Source organism: Talpa occidentalis, unplaced genomic scaffold, assembly GCF_014898055.3.
Source record: "Talpa occidentalis isolate TD23 unplaced genomic scaffold, MPIMG_talOcc4v2.1 talOcc4.7, whole genome shotgun sequence".
NCBI lineage: Eukaryota > Metazoa > Chordata > Mammalia > Eulipotyphla > Talpidae > Talpa > Talpa occidentalis.
In genome coordinates this window covers 72,605,444-72,626,289 of record NW_023605083.1, presented here as the reverse complement: position 1 = coordinate 72,626,289, position 20,846 = coordinate 72,605,444, and positions in this window count along the sequence as shown.

Genomic DNA, 20,846 nt, shown 5'->3' with positions numbered 1-20,846 from the left:
GTCTTTTTTTTTTCTGTGCTTCCACAGTGGTTGCAGACTTCTGTCCAACTTATCAAGTGGTTGATGATCAAGAGGTCAAAGTTATCATCCCTTTGGTTATAAAGTCCCATTAGTTATAACTGAAGGTTTTTTTAGGGACTACTGCTTATGTTACAGACAAATTTGGGAATCCTGGAGCTTTGCCAATGTGACACAAAAGACACGGCAGGAGGGAAATCAAGACCTCAACCAAATATCTGGTGGTCTAGAACTTGCCACTATAGGAAATGCCAAGTCCCAACCAAGATCACAGTCATTCTGATAGATTTTTTTTTTTCTGGAAGGGTGCTCACAAGTGAAAGGAAGCATCCTTCCTGGTTGGTGCTTAAGCCATGGAATTGCAGCCTGACCTCCCCCGCAATATCGTATCACCCTTTCCATTGCACACCAACCCCGCTGGTCCCATTAAACACATTTGGTTCTGACAAGGCATGTCCATGTGCTAAAGTAGTTGGGTCAAGAGAGAGCTAATATCAGCCATACATTTTGCCCCATGCCAGCCTTGCCATACCACACTCACAACATTGGTACTGAGCTCAACACCAAACATCTACCAATCCAAAGAGCCTTGTTTGCCCTAAGCAAATTATCAGTGTAACTCTGTGGTGGGAATACCAGAGGGCTTGCCCCACCACATCCCTGAAAATGTAACCTATGAATGATTTTGTCAACCCAACTAAAGAAAGAGGTTTTCCCCATTTGTCTTACAGATATCTCTAGCTCCGATTTTTAGTGTAGCATCAACCAGAACCTTCTATTTTCCATCTTTACTTACTTGAAATGATTGAAAGCAAGTTGCTGAGAGGAAGTTATTATAAATTATTATTTTTTAAGGATTTTATTTATTTATTTTTGGCTACAAAAACTGGGGTATAGGCCAGAGATGCAGGGATTGAGAGGATTCATCAGAGACAGAGTGGGGAGCAGAACAGGTGGATCTACTGAAACACACTGCTGAGGGGAGCATCCAGTGAGACAGAAGGGGTATGCTGCACCATATGTGGTCAGCTCACAGGCCTGATGGAACTCAGGAGATAATGGTGATAGCACTGAGACTTAACCCCTAAGCCACCAGGGAGGCCCCAATTTTCACAGCAACAAAGATCACATTAGATAGCAAATTTTAAAATCACCAAGAAGGAAATTAGTAAATATGATCAGCACTACTACTTCATTAACAAAGCAAAATGTAGTCACAGCTTGTTCACGATAGAGTAAGTAATGACTTGTCTAGTCAGTCCTGACAATGACTGACAATGACTTGTCAGTTTGCTATATAGTCCTAGCAGAAAAACATTCTGAATATAAACAAATTATACATTTCATATACAAAAATAAAAACCAAAGGACGAATTAAAACAAACACATGTATGTGTGTGTATACATATATATATATATATACATTTACATGTATTTATAAAAATATGTTTGTACATTTCTGTACATGTACATGAATATATGAGTGCCAATATTTTTTCTTTGTTTCTCAGGGAATATTTATAGATGCCATTTTTTTAAAAATGACTGGTTAAAGAATAAACATTTACCTTTAAATAGGATACAACCAAATGTGGAAATTATTGAAGCAGATGGAATAATTCTACAGAGGACATTTATAACATTTATATAAACAGCAGCCAATACCCAGCAAAAATATATATATATATGTACATAGCTTATGTACAATGGTTGATTTCATAACTAGAGTGTTTATAGGTAGAGAGGAAAATCCTTTCTTGTTTAGGAAAATCATGGTGCTTCAAGAAATATGTGAAAACGGGAGTGGAAGTGCTGGACAAAACAATTGCTCAGATGAAAATTCTTGGTGTGAGAGAGTGTGTGTGAAGACTGATACTTGAGTGAAAAACCACATGAAAGTGTAATGCAAGCACCAGATGGTCTGAAAAGATGGGAATGATTTCATAGGACCTAAGAAGAGACAAAATATTTGCAGGACATTTACAGTCCATCATGTTTCCAGATTACTGAGAAAAAAAAAAGTTGCAGTATATTTGCTATTTATAGAATTCCTTCAAGTAACACTGTTTTAGGCAATTTCTTCAACAGGGAATAAATGTGAATTTTCTATCCAATAAAATTAAAAATATTTTCTTCAATGACTTTCTCCCTTTGAAGAGGATTATCATCTTAGAAGTTAAAGAACAGAGATATCAGGACATTAATAGCTTTTCATGAAAACTTAAATTGCATAAAATCATGATAAACACATCAGGAGTGTTGTTTGAAATAGCTCGAAGCAAGATTGACAATTCAATTCATAAATCTCTCTTAGCAGTGCTATTTGCTCGCCATCTTTAATCCCCACTGAAGATATTCATCCCATTAACCTAAGATGTTCTTGAAATGTATTCCTGGCGGTATTGCCCTTTTTCTCTACTTCTAACCTTCCTCTTTCCATTTTGCTAGTCAGAGACATCAGGGATGGTGAAAGATGGAAAAAGGGCACAATTCCAGTGACACATATGAACTCATCAAGCTTCTGGAAGTTTCCCTAAAATGTTCACAACATAAGTACCTGTACCATGTTGACTAACCCTCTTCAAATGTTTAGGTTTTCATTTGCTTGAAATGTTTAGATTTTCTTTTGTTTCTTGACTCCTCATTCTTCAAGATAAATGCATTTTTCACCAGGAAAGAAATTCGGATCTCTGAGGTTCTGAACCCTGATCCAAGCTTTCTAGCCCAGTCTTCACATTTCCAGGCACTCATTTTACTTTGATGTTTGTTGTCTGCAGCTCTGTAACCACATGAGCTACAGGAGTCCTCTGAAAGCCCCTCCCTGGGCTGACAGCTCCCTCCTTGTACCTCTTCTGCTTTCACGTCACAGACAGAAGTTCAAGTGGTAGAAACATTTTAACAAAATTTTGACCAAGCAAAGAAAAGAATGAATGGCATGGAAATGAATTATTCACTGCTCATTTTACTCTATAGAACATGCCCTCCTATAATGGTTCTCTCTGCTCCACCTTTTGTGCAAAGAAAGCAATCTTCAAAGACATCAAAGGAGAACTTTCCACCCTTTGTCCTGGGAGAATGAGGAAGCTTGAGAGAGCAACATGAGTCATCTGGAGGTTGGAGAGGTCTTCTTATCTACCACAGCCATTAGCATGATCTCAATAAACATATATCACTTTGGGTAAATATTTTAGTGATAATACATCTCAGATATAAAATCAGGATCTGTATAGGGCACACAGCATAGAATATGTTATGTTAAAAAAAAAAGATTATCCCTATTAGTATTTACTTTTTAATTTTCTTAGAGGATTTTGTTTTCTCTTCCACTAAACTACACTTGGCCATAGCCCCTCTACCTCCCTCTGATATCACCTTGACCCTTTCCCCTATTCCCCTCAACATTACCTTCTTTTTGCAGAGTTCAAGTTTCATTCCTTCTGTTGTTTGCATATGAAGTTTTTTAAGTATTTGTATTTCAAAGATGAGTAAAACTGCCTGAACTCTGTCTTTCACTTTTTGACTGATTTCACTCAGCATAATCACTTGGAGGACCATCCATTTTCCTCCAAATGCCACCATTTCATCTTTCTACACAGCAGTGTAATATTCCTTTGAGTATATGTCGCATAGTTTCTCTATCCATTCATCCGTTGAAGGGCACTTGGGTTGGTACCATGACTTGGGAATTGTTAACAGTGCTGCTATGTGCATAGGCATACATAAATCATTTGCTGTTCAAAACCAGGTGCCCGGACACGGGAGCGGGGTGCAAAAGGCACCATTTCTGTGGACACTGAACTGGGCTACAGCCTGCATCCTGGACCTGAGGGCTTTGGAACTGAGACCTGGGGCACGAAATTTGGGGTGTGGGTTCCCCACGATGGTGGGACACAAGGCAGACACAGCACCCCAAAGCCGTTGAGGCTTTCCCCACCACTCCCACTCTGTTCCCCGTCCCACGGGGTGAAAAAAACAGCTCCCCAAGGACACTAGGAGAAATCTCTGGTGACACGTAGTGACCAGAAAAAAATCACCAACACCCCATAGAACAGGGACCTTTCTTCAGTAAAGAATGCTTGAAACCAGCAGAAGGCTCCCGGAGGAGCCAGAGGTGAGCTGGGAAGTTCGCCCACACCAGGCCCCTTCTGGTCTGCAGTCCAAGCCCAGAGAGGGAGCGGGAACTCACCACCAGGGCAGACCAGGTGCGCAGGGAAGTGTGTCCCCGCATCAGCATTTTAGAACAGGGATCTTTCTTCAGTACAGACTGCTTGAAACCAACAGATGGCTCCCGGAGGAGCCAGAGGGGAGCAGAGAAGTTCACCCAAGATGCCGGCCAGTCCCAGCAACACAGTGTCCCAGCGCATACGGCAAATTAGAAAACAGACAGTAGGGAGTAGAAGAACCACATGCAACCTAGCAACTCCTCAGGAAAAAAGCACACCACAAAAAGAAAACCACCCCCCAGATTGCAATGACAGTAACTTAGAAGAACTTCTGAGACTTCCAGAAAGAGAATTTAAAATTGTCATGATTAAAAACTGACAGAAGTCATAAAGGAAAACAATGATAAGGAAAAAATAATCAGTGATCAGAAGAATGAAACTGAGTCCCTAAAGAGGGAAGTAAAAGAAATGCAGGAGATCAAAGAATTAATGGAGGCACTAAAGAACTCTGGGAAAAGCAATGAAAGCAGAATAGATGAAATGGAAGAACGAATAAGTACTCTTGAAGACACAGAAATAAAAAGAATCAAAACATAAAAGGAAAGAGAAGTACAAAGGAAAAAGACCTAAGAACGATTTTGGGAACTATCTGACTCCATGAGGAAAGGAAATATAAGAGTTATAGAAATCCCAGAAGAAGAGGAGAGAGATGTAGGAACAGAGAAAATATTCAAGGAGATAACTGAAGAGAATTCCCAAATGTGAAGAAGGAGCTGAAAATTGATATACAAGAAGCAAGAAGAACACCAAACTTCCATGACAAAAGGAAAAATACAGCAAGACACATAATAGTAAAGCTCCCAAGAATCCAGGACAAGGAAAAAATAATGAAGCTGACAAGAGGGAAGAAACAGATAACATTCAAAGGAAAACCAATCAGGCTGACATCAGACTTCTCCGAAGAAACACTACGGGCAAGGAGAGAGTGCTGGGACATAGTCAACAGACTCCAAGAAAACAGATGCCAACCAAGAAATACTCTATCCCGCAAAGCTCTCCTTCCTCTATGAAGAAAGAATAAGGGCCTTCCCAGACAAACAAAAACTCCAGCATTTCATCAAGACTAAACCCCCACTCCAAAAAATACTACAAGGAGTCCTAAAGCCAGAACCAACAGAGGGATGAATAAGAATGAAACAAGACCAAACAAAAAATTATTTAAAAAATAAATAAATAAAACCAGAGTAAAGACAAGCAAAATGGCAAAACAGATGCTAACATATCTATATTTACTCTAAATGTAAACGGACTAAACCCTTCAATAAAAAGACACAGAATTGCAGGCTGTATTAAGAAACAAAACCCAACCTTTTGCTGTCTCCACAAAACTCACTTAACTACAAAAGATAAAAAAATAGACTGAAAGTAAAAGGTTGGAAAACAATCCTACAAGCAAATGGAACAAAAAAGAAGCAGGAACAACTATATTTATATCAGAAAAAACAGATTTCAAACTCAAAAAGGTAAAAAGAGACCCAGATGGTCACTACATTATGATCAAGGGGACAATACTTCAAGAAGAAATAACACTCATTAACATATACTCACCAAATGAAGGAACACCAAAAATATATCAGACAATTATTATCGTCTCTGAAAACAGACAGCAGAGAAAACACATATCTAGTCGGAGAGGTCAACACACCACTGTCAACAATAGATAGATCAATGAAACAAAAAATAAGTAAAGACACTAAAGCTCTAAATAAGGACCTAGAGCACTGGGGCTTAACAGACATCTATAGAACACTAAACCCAAAAAAAACGGAGTACACATTTTTCTCTAGCACACACGGATCATTCTCCATGATCAATCACATAATGGGACACAAGACAAACATCAACAGATACACCAAGATTGAAATCACACCAACCATCTTCTCTGACCATGAAGGCATCAAACTAGAAATAAACCATAAAAAGAAGGCAAGGACTCTCCTACCTCATGGAGATTGAAAACCACACTACTGGAAGACCACTGGACTAATGAGGAGATCAAAGAAGAAATTAAAAAATTTCTTTGAATTGAATGATAAGGAGGACACCAATTTCCTAAATGTATAGGATGCAGCAAACGCATAATAAGAGGAAAATATATAGCAATAGAGGCTCACATCAAGAAACAAGAAAGAACTCAAAGAAACAACCTAATCTTGAAGCTCAAAGATCTAGAAAAAGAACAACAAAAAAACCCCAAAACCAGTAGAAGAAAACAAATAATAAAAACCAAAGCAGAAATAAATGAAATTGAAACTGAAAAACAATCCAAAAGATCGATGAAACCAAGAGCTGGTTCTTCGAAAAAATCAACAAAACAGACAAACCCCTAGCCAGGCTCACAAAAGAAAAAAGGGAGAAAGCACAAATAAATAGGATCATAAATAAAAGAGGAGAAATCACAACGGTCACAGCAGAAATCAAAAGAATAATCAGTAACTACTATGAACAGATATATGGAAACAAGTTCAACAATCTAGAGGAGATGGACAAATTCCTACAACTCTACAATCACCCAAAGCTAGATAAAGAAGAAATAGAACACCTAAACAGACCAATTACAAGCAGCAAAATTGAAATGGTAATCAAAAACCTCCCCCAAAACAAAAGCCCAGGACCTGACCTGATGGATTTACAAATGAATTCTAACAAACACTCAGAGACGTATTAGTGCCTATCCTACACAAAATCTTCCAAAAAATTGAGAATGAAGGGATAATACCAAACACGTTCCATGAAGCCAACATTACACTAATACCAAAACCGAACAACGACAACACAAAAAAGGAAAACTACAGGCCAATCTCCCTAATGAACACTGATGCAAAAATACTCAATAAAATTTTAGCTACCAGAATCCAACAATGTATCCATAAGATAATTCAACACGACCAAGTAGGATTCATTCCAGGGACACAAGGATGGTTCAGCATTCGGAAATCAATCAATGTTATCCAACACATCAACAAAAAGAAATATAAAAACCATATGATAATATCAATAGGTGCCAAGAAAGATAGATGCCCTTGAAATTCTTGGGATACAAGGAACATACCTCAACATCATAAAGGCCATCTATGACAAGCCAACAGCCAGTATCATTCTCAATGGTGAAAAGCTGAAAGCATTTCCATTAAGATCTGGAACAAAACAAGGATGTCCACTCTCAACACTGGTTTTCAATATAATACTGGAAGTCCTAGCCAGAGCAATAAGACAAGAGAAAGACATACAAGGAATCCAAATAGGAAAAGAAGAAGTCAAACTATGACTATTTGCAGATGATATGATAATATACATAGAGAACCCCAAAAACTCCACAGAAAAACTAATTCAACTCATCAATCAGTTCAGTAAATTGGCAGGATACAAAATCAACACGCAAAAGTCAGTAGCCTTCCTATACACAAACACTAAATCTGAAGAAGAAATCAAAAAACCATCCCTTTTATTATCGAAACAAAACAAAATCAAATACTTGGGAATAAATCTAACAAAAGAGGTAAAGGACCTATACAAAGAAAACTATAAAACACTGTTAAAAGAAATAGAAGAAGACACAAAGAAATGGAAAAACATCCCCTGCTCATGGATTAGAAGAATTAACATTATTAAAATGGCCATCCTACCAAAAGAAATATATAGATTCAATGTTATTTCAATCAAAATTTCAATGTCATTCTTCAAAGAAATAGAACAATTACTGATGAAATTCATATGGAATCACTAAAAACCCCAAATAGCCAAAGATCTCCTGCAAAAAAAGAAGAGAATGCAGGCATCACACGCCCAGAATTCAAACTATACTACAAAGCCATAATCATCAAAACTGCATGGTATTGGAACAAGACCAGACACATGGGCCAGTGGAACTGAATAGAAAATCCAGAAATAAACCCACAGATTTATGGTCAACTAATTTTTGACAAAGGAGCAAAGAATATGCATTGGAGCAAAGAACGTTTGTTCAATAAATGGTGCTGGGAAACTGGGTCGCTACATGCAAAAGAATGAAGCTTGACCTCACACCATACATAAAAATCAACTCAAAATGGATTAAAGAACTAGACATAAGACTTGAAACCATAAAATACATAGAAGGATATATAGGCGAAACACTATGGGATATGCACATCAAAGACATCTTTGACACATCACCCAAAGCAGTGATAGTGAAGGCAAAGATAAACAGCTGGGATGACATCAAATTAAAGAGCTTCTGCACAGCAAAAGAGACAATAACAAAAACAAAGAGAAACCCCACCGACTGGGAGAACATTTTTGCACATAACACTAATGATAAAGGACTGATCACAAAAATATGCAAAGAGCTGATGAGACTCAACAACAACAAAGAAAATAATCGTGTCAAAAAATGGGTGAAGAGCTAAAAAGAAACTTCTCTGAAGAGGAAATGCAAATGGCCAACAGGCATATGAAAAAATGTTCAACATCACTTGTAATCAGGGAAATGCAAATCAAAACTACCATGAGATACCGTCTCACATCAGTGCGAATGGCACATATTATAAAAACTAGCAACAACAAATGTTGGCGAGGATGTGGAGAAAAAGGAACTCTCCTGCACTGTTGGTGGGAGTGCAAACTTATCCAACCACTAAGGAGAGCTGTGTGGAGATTTCTGGACCTACTAAACATAGAGCTCCCATATGATCCAGCAATTCCACTCCTAGGTATTTACCCAAAGGACACAGAAACATTAATTCCAAAGAGCACCTGCACCCCTATGTTTATAGCAGCACTATTTACAATAGCTAAGCTTTGGAAACAGCCCAAATGCCCAAAAATAGATGATTGGATCAAGAAGATGTGGTACATATACACAATGGAATATTACTCAGCATTCAAAAAAAAAAAAAAAGATAAACACATGCAATTTGCAGCAACATGGATGGCGCTGGAAGGGATCATGCTCAGCGAAATAAGCCAGAAAGAAAAAGAAAAATACCAGATGGTCTCACTCATTGCAGGAATCTAGAAAACTTAAATAAGGGACCAGGAAAATGAATAACTATAAGAAAGTGAAAATCAAAATCAACAAAAAACTATGAACCAGAGACACTCCATGAGGAGTGGGGGGCGGGGAGGGGAGGTATTGTGGTCAAAATAAGGGGGTTGCAATTGTATGGGGAATATAAAAATAAAATTTATTAAAAAAATAAAATAAAAATAAAAATAAATCATTTCCTGTTCTATGGACAAATATTTAATAGAGGTATTGCTGGGTCATACGGAATATCCAATTTTATTTTCTTGAGAAATCTCTATAACATTTTCCACAGAATTGTACAAGCTTGCATTTCCACCAACAGTGGCTTCACTTGTTATTTCTGTTATTTTAATATGTGCCGTTCTCACAGGGGTGAGGTGATATTTCAACATGGTTTTAATTTGTTTTTCTCTTATAATAAATGGTATTGAACATTTTTTTCATAAGTTTATAAGTCGTTTGAATGTCTTTTCTAGGAAAGTGTCTTTTGAGGTTCTTTTCCCATTTTTTAAATTGGGCCTTTTTTTTTTTTTTTTTTTTTTTTTTTTTTGCCGGATTTTGTCAGTAGTTTGTAAATTTTGTATATTAACCCCTGGCCAGAGACATGGTATACAAATATTTTCCCCATTACATAGGTTGCCTTTCTGTTTTTGTTTCTTTTCTTTAAAAAAAAAAAAAGATATATTTATTTATTTATTTATGCATACAAGAGCTGGAGTATAGGCCAGAAACAGATTGGGGAGCAGAACAGGCGGGTCTACTGCAATACACTGCTGAGGGGAGCAGCTGGCAAGACAGGGAGGTCTGCTGTGCCTTGTAGGTTAGCTCCTTGGCCTGGCATGGAACACATGCTGCAGTGGCTGCAGTATCTTCATAGTGCTGAGACTTAACCTCTTGTGCCACCAGGGAGGCCCTGATTTTGGTTTCTTTTCAGATACAAATGCATTTGTTTGATAAAGTCCCACTTGTTTATTTTTCCTTTGTTTTCCTTGCTGCTGGGGTAGTATTTCCAAATATATCTCTATGGTAAAGGTCCTATAATGTGTCCTCTATACTTTCTTTCAAGTACTTTACAGTTTTGGTTCTTATGTTCAGATCTTTAATCCACCTTGAATTTATTTTTGTGTATGACGTTAAATACAGGTCTCGCTTTGTCTCCAAGCAGCTACCCATGTTTTCCAGCACCATTTATTTAAAAGTCTATATTTTCTCTATTGTACGGAAATAACTCCTTTGTTGAAGATTCATATTTACATGGATTTATCTGGGCTTTCAATTCTGTTCCTATGTTCTGAGTTTCTGGTTTTGTTCCAGTACCAGACTGTATTGATTACTGTTGCTGTGTAATATTGTTTGAAGTCAAGAAGTGGTATGCCTCCATTTTTCTTCTTTTCTCTCAATGTTGTTTTAGTTGTTTAGAGCAGTTTGTGGTTCCATATAAATTTGATAATTGTTTTCCTTAAGAAATGTCATTGGTATTTTCATAGGCATTGCATTAAAACTGCAAATTTCTTGGGTAATATGGCCATTTTATTGCTAGTAATTCCTCCTACCGATGAGCACAAGATAGCTTCCCATCTATCACTTTGTGTCTCCTTTTGTTTGTTTTAACAGTGTCTTAAGTTTCCAAAGCACAGGTTCTTCTCTTCCTCCATTAAGTTTATTCCAACATATTTCATGCTTTTTAATTTAATTGTAAATAGAACTGTATTCCATTTACAGTCCATTACAGTCCTGAAAGGGATTTCTTCAGATGCATTTTTGCAAATGGAAATGCCCCTGCTATTTGTGTGTTGATTTTGTATCCTGCCACTTTACTATACTCACTAGTACTAGAAGATTTTTGTGTAGACTCTTTAGGCTGCTCTAAGTATATTAACATATCATCTGTGAATAGTGACTATTTCTCTTCTTTTACAATCTGGATTCCTTTTATGTCTTTTTTCCCCCTAATTCCTTTGGGTAGGATTTCCAAAACTAAGCCGAATAACAGTGATGATAGCATAGATATCCTTTTTCTTACTCCTGATCTAAGTGGGAATGCTTTTCACAATTGATTTTGATGTTCACTGTGGGTTTGTAACAGATGGCTTTTATAATATTTAGATATGTTCTTTCATGCCCATTTTTTGGAGGTTTTTTTAATCACAAATGGATGTTGGAGCTTGTAGAATGCTTTCTTGGCATCTATTGAGATAACTATGTGATTCTGTCTTCCTTTTGTTGATCTGATAGATGACATTGATTGATTTGCATGTTTTGAATCAGTCTTACATATCTGGTATGAAAACTACTAGATTGTGGTGGATGATTTCCTTGATATGTTGCTGTATTCTGCTTGTCCGGATTTTATTGAGGATTTTTGTATCTATATTCATGAGAAATATTGGTCTATAATTTTCTTCTTTTGTGGTATATTTGTTTGGTTTGGGGATTGGGTAATGCTAGTCCCATAGAATGTGTTGGGGAGTTTTCCCCATATGTCTCTGATGAATCCTCTCACTCCTGCACCTCTGCCCTGCACCCAAATTCTTCTATGCAAAAATAAATAATTTTTTTTTTAAAGAATGTGTTGGGAAGTTTTTCTCTCTCTTCAATTTTTTTAAAGAGTTTGATTAGAATTGATATTAAAACTTCTTTACATGTTTGACAGAATTCACTGGAGAAGCCATCTGATCCTGGGCTTTTGTTCTTGGGGAGAGGTTTTAAATTACTCTTTGAACTTCAGTACTTGTGACTAGAATATTTAAGCTATCTATTGCATCCTGGTTCAATCTTGGGAAGTTATAGGTGTCTAGAATCTGTCCATTTATTCAGTTTGTTTGCGTAGAGACTTTATAGTAGATTACTATGAACCCGTGTATTTCTACAGTATCTATTGTGATTTCATCTCTCTCACTTCTGATTCTATTGATTTGAGTTTTCTCTCATCTTCAGAAGCACAGTTAATGGCTTGTCAATTTTGTTTATTTTTTCAAAGAACCCACTCTTGGTTTCACTGATCATTTGAAGTGTCTTTCTGTTTTCTATGTCATTTATTTATTTATTTATTTATTTATTTATTTATTTTTAATAGAGGCATGCTTTATTTATTTGTTTGCTGGTTTGTTTGTTTGTTTTGTTTATACATGCACTGGGTACAGTCCGAAGTGCGGGAGGGAGGGTGAGAGAATTCACCAGAGCCAGAGCGGGGAGCAGAGCAGGCAGAAGGACCGAAGTACACTGCTGAGGGGAGCAGCGGGCGGCAGGAGAGGTCTGCACGCCATGTGGGATCCTCCTCTGGTGGCCGGGGAGCAGCCGGGGATCGAACCGGCGCCGCAGAGGCCGCGCGCAGTTTCGCAACCCAGCGCTCAACCGCTGCGCCACCGGGGAGGCCCTCTATGTCATTTATTTCTGTTCTAAATTTTATTTTTTCTTGCCTTCTGTTGTTTTGGGGGCACTTTGGTTATTCTTTATTAGTTTCTTCAACTGCAGAGTTAGATTGTTAAATCGAGATTTTTTTTCATGTATTTTTTTCAGGTATTACTTTTTAAAAAATTTTTTTGAAATTTTATTTTATATATATTTTATGTCATTCTCCCTTTTTGTACAATGCAAACTTCAGGTGTAGTCCCCGCAAAATTCCCACCACCAATTCTCCTATGCACATCGCCATAGTCCCTTGTGTATTACTTTTATTTTTTTAAATATTTTATTTTATATAATTCTTACATCATTTTTCATTTTTGCACAATATATGCATTTTCATTTTGGTCATATTCCCCATACAATTGCACCCCCCCTTATTTTGACCCCAATCCTTCCTCTCCCCACCCCTCCCCTCCCCCGTAGTGTGTCTCTGGTTTATTATAGTTGCTTGTTGATTTTGATTTTTACTTTGTATTAATTAATCTTTTTCCCTTGTATATTACTTTTAAATCATCCAATAGGGTCTGGTAGCTTGTCTCTCTGTTTACCTTAGTTTCTAGTTTTTATAATCTCTTCTTTGATTTTTTCATTGACTCAAGAGTTTCTTAAAAGCATTTTGTTTAGTCTTCACATATTCTGGGTTATTCCAGGATTCCTTTTATGGTTAATTTCTAGCTTTATAGCACTGTGGTCTGTGAAGATGCTTCATATAATTTCCATTTTCATATATTTTCTGAGACTTGTTTTATGTCCCAGTACATGATCTATTCTGGAAAATATTTCATGTGCACTGGAGGAGAAAGTGTATCCATTGTTTTTTTAGGATGGGAGACTCTATAAATGTCCAGGAGATACATTTAATCTAATACTTCATTAAAGGCCATTATTTCTTTGTGATTTTCTCTCTGGATTATCTATCCCTTTGTCAGTGGAGTGTTGAAGTCTATGATAATGATTGCATTTTTGTTGATATGGAGTTTTAAGACTATTAATATATAACCAGTGATTCTATATTTGGAGCATACATATTAAAAAGAAGTTATATTTTCTTGGTGAATTGTTCACTTGATCATTATATTGTGTCCATCTATGTCCTTGATTACCTCTTTTTAGTTGAAAGTCTATTTTATCAGATAAAAGGATAGCAGTTCCAGCTCATTCTTTGAGTTATTAGCATGCATGATTTTATTCCAGTCTTTTAGTTTTAGTTTGTTTTGTCTTTTTGTTTTTAAATGGGTCTTTTATAACAAAGTATTGATATCTGAACCTTTTTCACTATATCATTAATTAATTAATTAATTTTTATTTTTTAATTTAGACCATTCACAGTTAGGATGATTGTTGATATGAACTGTTTATTATCTGTCTGTTTTGTTTTTGTTTTTGTTTTTGTTTTTTACTTTTCTGTCATTTCTTCTGTTCTTCATTTCTCTTTACTGTTTCTGGATAGCTTTCCTTATTATTTCTATCAATTCTTTGTTTCTCTGTCTGTGGGTATCTTTTCTGGAATTTTGATCTGCAGTTACCATGAGGGTTTTACATGAATTCCTATATTTTAGGTCTTTAATGAGCTAGTGTCTGCTTTCTAGTATTTAACTCTACTGGTTCTGTCCCTTTCTTCCTCCCCTTTAGTGTTTTGTTGTTGACTCATTCTTGCTGTTGCCATTAGTGTTGTATTGCTGTTGTCACTTTGCTAAGGAGTTTGTGCTTTAGTTTTCTTTAATTGTGGGAGAACTCCTTTTAGTATTACTTGAAGTCCAGGTCAGGTGGTGGCAAATGCCATTGGCATTTCTTAATTACTCTTTGATACTTAAATGATAACTTTGAAAGATAGAGAATTCTTGGCTGGCAGTTCTTATCATTTAGAGTTACAAATTTTTCCTTCATTCTCTTCTTGCTTGGAGAGTATTTGGGTTAAAATCTGGAAAAATTCTAATTTGGGAGTTCTTATAACTTATTATTTTTTTTCCTTTCTTCCTGAAAAGCTTTTTATTTTTGACTTTGGATAGTTTGACAATGATGTGTCTGGGTGTAGATCTTTTTGCATCTAAGAAATTAGGTGTTCTTTGCTTCATGGACATCCATATTTAATTTACTTTTTAGGTTTGAGAAGTTCTCAAGTCTTATTTTTTGAATAAGATTTCTTTATTTTAATGAGTTCTTTCTTTGTTTTTAAAAAGATTTATTTATTTATGCATATGAGAGCTGGGGTGCAGGCCAGAGGTGGTGAGGGTGGGTGAGAGGACTCACCAGAGACAGAGTGGGGAACAGAACTGACTGGCAGACTGACTGAAATACACTGAGGGGAGCAGCGGGCAAGACAGCAGAGGTCTGCTGCACCATGTGGGTACCACCCAGACTAGGGATCGAACTTGAGTTGTAGAGGCTGCAGATAGCTTCACAGTGCTGTGCTTAACCCCTTGTGCCACCAGGGAGACCCTGAATAAGATTTCTGATACTGTTCGTTTTTCTCCCCCTTCTGGAGCCCAATCATCTGTAGGTTTCCTCTTCTTGTAGAGTCTGATATTTCTCATAGAGTTTCCTCATTTGTCCATTGTCTTTTCTTTTCTTCATTCTTTTCCTCTTAACGTGTAATTTGTACATTTGAGTCTTCTACAACTGAAATTCTTTCTTCTTCCATTTTAATTCTATTTAAAGTGTTTTCTAAATTTGCCCGCATTTCATTCAGAATCTCTTTTTGTGAACTTTTTAATGTATTTGATCTTTTTGGTGAGAATTCTCTTTGTTCCTGGATCTCCTTTCTGAGATCTTGAACCTTCCTACTAACTGACCTTCCAGGATCTCTTTCAACATTTTAATATTGCTGTTTTGAAGTAGTTGTCAGATAGTATCTCCATTTCTGTCTGCTTTATATTTGTCCCAGGACTTCTGTCCCCTCATTTTGTTTTTCCACTTCTGTTGAAGTGTTCCTTGCTTTCTAGGCATGTATATTGCCTTATTTATCCTTTTTTTATGTGTATGCATGTGGTTGGGGTGTTGGGGATTTCATTTTGCTCATTTCTCTTTGCATTAGACCTTGGCAGTAGGAGGGGGTCTGTGGCTTCATAGGACTTTTGAGGAATGACTTTAGTCACTCTTGATCTATGAAGTTTCTGCCTCCCAGTTGGAAGATCACTGTCTGTGCCACCAGGTTCATGCTCCAGGATAAATTTGCACTTGGACTGAGGGTGGTACTGTGTATGTTGTGCAAACTTAGCACTATACCACCCACAATGGCCATTGCTGCCCTGCCCTTGCCTCCTGCTTCTGCAGGGCTGGGATATACATGACCATTTGTTTACTTTCTCAGAGGACTTGTGAGTTCACTCTCAAGTCCTTCTTTCCACTTTTGGGATTTTATAGAGTCCAGGCTGGCTTGGCCTGGCTCTTCTTTGATCTCTTCTGGGAGGAGGGAGTAGAGGAGCTTGCTGTGCCCAAGCTGTCCCAATTGCGGAGCTCTCAGTTTCCTAGGTTGCAGTCTGCAAAGTTCACACTGGCCCTCACTGAGTCTGGGCTCACTCTTGTTTCAGCAAAATTCCTCCCGAGATTTTCACAGTGCCCTGAGTTTCCCCAGGCGTGGCTTGGGAAGTTGACCCCCCAGCCCAGGCATGTTCCCCTTCACTTTCTCCTGCTCTTTCCTCTCAGCACCCACCAACCTTAGTTCTCAAACTCCCTGAAAAAGTCCTGGGACCATAGAGCTAGATTGAAGCATTTAGATTTTTCTATGAATAAATGTCAATCTTTTTTATAGTTGTTTTTAAGGGAGAGGGTGATCCCATCCTCTCTATTCCATATGTTAACATGTCCCTATTACTAAAGTATTAACAAACCACTGGAAATGATAGCTCTCAAGAGCCTTGCTGGTGCTGCAAGGGCTTACATCTCAACACTATGAAGCTATAGGCAGCCCCTGCAGCATGAGTTCGATCCCTGGCTGGCCAGGGAGCTACCCACATGGCACAGCAGACCTTTCTTGTCTCATCCGCTACTCCCCTCAGCAGTGTATTTCAGTAGAGCCACCTGTTTTGCTTTCCACTCTGTCTCTAGTGAATCCTCTCAACCCCGCACCTCTGGCCTACATCCCAGCTTTTGCATGCATAAATAAATCTTTTTAAAAAATAAAAAAAAAAACAGCTCTCAAAATAACATCGTTCTTACCTTAAAGGGGGTTTAGTCCTATTATAAAATCACTTTCCTGCCTTCAGACAGTGGCAATAAAGAAAAAATGATTTTTAAAATAAAGAGAAGAGAATAATGAAGTATAGAGCTTTGTCCTCAGCAGGTCTGACCTAGCAAAGAATTCAGACATCTAGATAGAGACTGGTCAGGAGGAAGGACTTGGTTCCTATAGACCACCTTTTTCAGAAAGCAGGAAAACCCATCATGGTGTTACTTCAGAGCTCCCAAGGGAAATATTCAGGATAAAGTCCTGTGTCCTCTGCCTTCAAGAGCTTGATCAAAATTATCAACCTCCAAAGAGTCTCAGTACTTTTAGAGACTTCAGGCTTGAAGTAAATGCCTATTGTGGACAAGAGCTGAAAACAAAATATAAAATAATAAAAAAAAATCAAAGAGGCCACTGACTTAGGGAGCTAGACAATGAGCCAAGACCCCAAAACCAATGGTAGCTTAATAGACTTCTCAAAATCACTTTTTTTTCTTTATTTAAGAAAGTTGAAAACACAATGCAATTTTTATAGACATGTTTTCCTCCTGCCATTCACTGTTTTGCTTAAGGGGAAAAGTTTTCTATATCCTTGCCAAAAGTAGAAGTAGGGGGAAGACTAAGAAGGAATGTTATATTTTGGATTTTTCTCTGGATAAGTCACATTGAGAGCATTGGCAAAATGATTTTGAAATAATGGTGAATAGTTTGGCTGGCCTCATATTGGACTCTATCTTGAAAAAATTCTTTATTAGATTATATAAGACTTAAAAATTCAAAGAACTCTTACTTTGATGAAATATTTTCCATCATCTGGTTAGAATTCCTGGGCCAGTTAGCTCAGATCTGCAACTTCCTCCCCATATTTTCTGCAAGCTTTGGGAGGAGAGGCTCATTATTTTGCAGGAATCAGGAATGAGATGCAATTATGGGGCCTGAGCACAGGATGGATGATATTGCCCCAAAGCCAGACTGCACAGAAGTCAGGTCACTTGTCTGCATTCAGCGGCTGCTGATTGAATTTGGCCTGGTCTGTTCTATAAGAACCTTATTGGTCAGCTTTCCTCATCTGTTTATTTAGAAAGAAACCATTGTGTGATGTGATAATTCTAATGAGGTCAGCAGAGTAAGTGTGCCTTTGACAGGGCAGATCTGTAGTGTGTGTGTGTGTGTGTGTGTGTGTGTGTGTGTGTGTGTAGTCCCAGAGGCCCTTCTGTCTAGAATGCAGAGAAAAGCCTCAGATGGGGCCTTGAATCTGAAACTCAAGCAGATAGATTTGGAGCTGGTCAGATGCTTTTCTATTCTCAGTCTTGATCCATAATAGTTTAAGAAGACAGTTTATGTTCAGAAATCCATTGTTCTGGAATGTTAGAATGAGAGCAGGTTTTGGTAATTTGCCTGGGTTTGCATTTGTGCTTTCTTTAGCCTAATCTGCTTAATTGAGACCTGAACTCTGGCTGGCTGCCAGCGTCTATGAAGCATGTGGGCACCAGATTGATTTACCTCAATTTCTATTGACTGAAAAATGACATTTTTCCCAGTCTGCTAGTCTCTCACCTTAGGGGAAATCATATGTTGAACAAACTTGCCTGAAAATACATTAAAACACAGTAAATAAAGATAGGGAATGATATGCCCATTTCCCTCTTATCTCTCATTCTGTAGAGATAAAGGTGAGATAAAGGTGTTTTGATAAAGATGCCATTTAAAAGGGGAATCAGTAGTGAGAAAAACTGATGCTTATTGTCCAGAAGAGGGTTTACTTGAAAGAATATTTCAAATATTGACATATTAGCTGAGGGGCTCTTCATATAAGACGGCAGGGAAGAAGGTCTGCCCCGAGAGGCAAGCAATGTGCTCAGAGAGATTCGTTTCATTCTAGGAGATAGAGAAGGACGGTTTAGCGATGAGGTCTCTTCTGAACAGATGGGGAGTAGTCTCAGGCATGTGCTGACATGAACACACAAATGAAACTTTGCCTTCCCTTCCCAGTGAATCAGAACACGCACTGTGCATGCACATATGTGTTTGCGTGCGTACATATATATACATATAAACATAGAGAAACTGTTGGGGTTTTGCAATATTATCTTTAAAATTGTATTTTGAAGTTTCTGAGGCATTGTAAAAGTTTGAAAAAAAAAGTAGCTGACAATAGAGATATACATATATGCACACACATTTTTCTTAACAATTTTTCTATACTACAAAACTATATGTGTATATGTATATATATATGCACACATTGTGTAAGTCAACTGCACATAAATATATAGAGAGAGATACAGACAGATGTAGCCATCTATCTTATTATTACTTAGGTTTATATATTATTAATTTTTATATTGAAGTAACATCACATTGAAACACTGTATAGGGCCTCTCTGGTGGTGCAAGGAGTTAAGCACAGCACTGTGAAGAAATCCCAGCCTCTGTAGCATGAGTTTGATCCCCGGCCAGGGAGCTACACACATGGTGCAGCAGACCTCTCCTTTCTCCCCACTGCTCCCCTCAGCAGTGTATTTTAGTCAGTCTGCCTGTTCTGTTCTCCACTCTGTCTCTGGTGAGTCCTCTCACCCCCTTACCTCTGGCTTGTATCCCAGTTCTTGTATGCATAAACAAAAAAATCTTTAAAAAAAATACCGTATAAATTTCACATGTGCATCACTGAAAATTGACATGTGCATTTATTGCTTTAAATTCACCACTAAAATTCCAGTTCTATCCTTCATCACACTGCTGTCCACTTTGTCTGGATTTGCCCAACTCCCTCCCTCTTCCCCTTTGGTAACCACTAAATTTTCTAATAGTTCAAAAGTTTACCTTTGTTTTATTTAGTTCACATGCTTTTTTTCTTTTCTCACATACCACTTATGAATGAAATCATGCAGTGTTTATTTTTCTCCATCTGACTTATTTCACTAAACATAATTCCCTCTAGGTCCATCCATGTTATCACAAATGGCAGGATTTCATATTTTTCATAGATGAATAGTGTTCCAATGTGTACATATGCCATCTCCTCTTTATCCTCTCATCTGTTGATAGGCACTTAGGTTTTGCCCAATTGGGCTTATATACTTTTATTGAGAGAAAAGACATAGTTTTTAGTTTCTATGGCTATCTGTAAGAAAAGGAAAACCAGCTTTCAGTTAATGTGTGTTATTTTCTTTCAGCAGCTCTGCTATAAAGACAACCTGCTTACTGTCAAATAATATAGCTAAAAATTCAGGCACTTTCTGACTGACAGCATCTACATCTATGATTCACAGGGTGTAGCTTCACAAGTACAGTGTGTAATGGAGCAGGGCCGGGCAGGGAAAAATAACTTCCCTGATTTAAATTGGAATTCTACCCTGTCAACCATGCTGAACTTGAAGTTAGTAAGCATTAGTTTCCTTCTCTATAGAATAAGGATAATGGCCATGCCTATATTGTGTGGTTGTTACAAGTCTTCAGTGAAACAATTTGTACAAAAGAGTTAGCACATTGCTTCATTCAATAAATGTCATCTATTTTTACATAAAAAGTATAATAAAATAATTACAGCTTTTAGCTTAGGCAATATGATTTTTTTCCCTAGAATAGTTTAGCTGTATTTCACTAATCTGAATGATTAGTGTAAGGGGTTAAGCACAGCACTGTGAAGAAATCCCAGCCTCTAAATTATGATAGTCTAAATTACTAGTCTTTTCTACTTGTAATATTGGTTTTATTTCTGGCTCTACTGTCATTCTAGTTCTGCACATTTAAACGCAGGGGGATTTGTAAAGGTTGACCAGGGTAGGCATTCCTGGATACTGTAATTCATCAAGACAGATTTAGTATCATTGCAAATGGTATTTGTGGGATCCCATTATCCATAGCGCTTCTGTCTGAATAATCATTACAGAAAGTTTTATGTCACATATATGTTAAGAGGAAATTTATGCAAATTCAATTAAAACAGTCATTACTGGATGTTTTGGTTTTTAAGACTTCTCCATGAAACTAGGACCTCTTTGAAGAGGACTGTATTAACTGT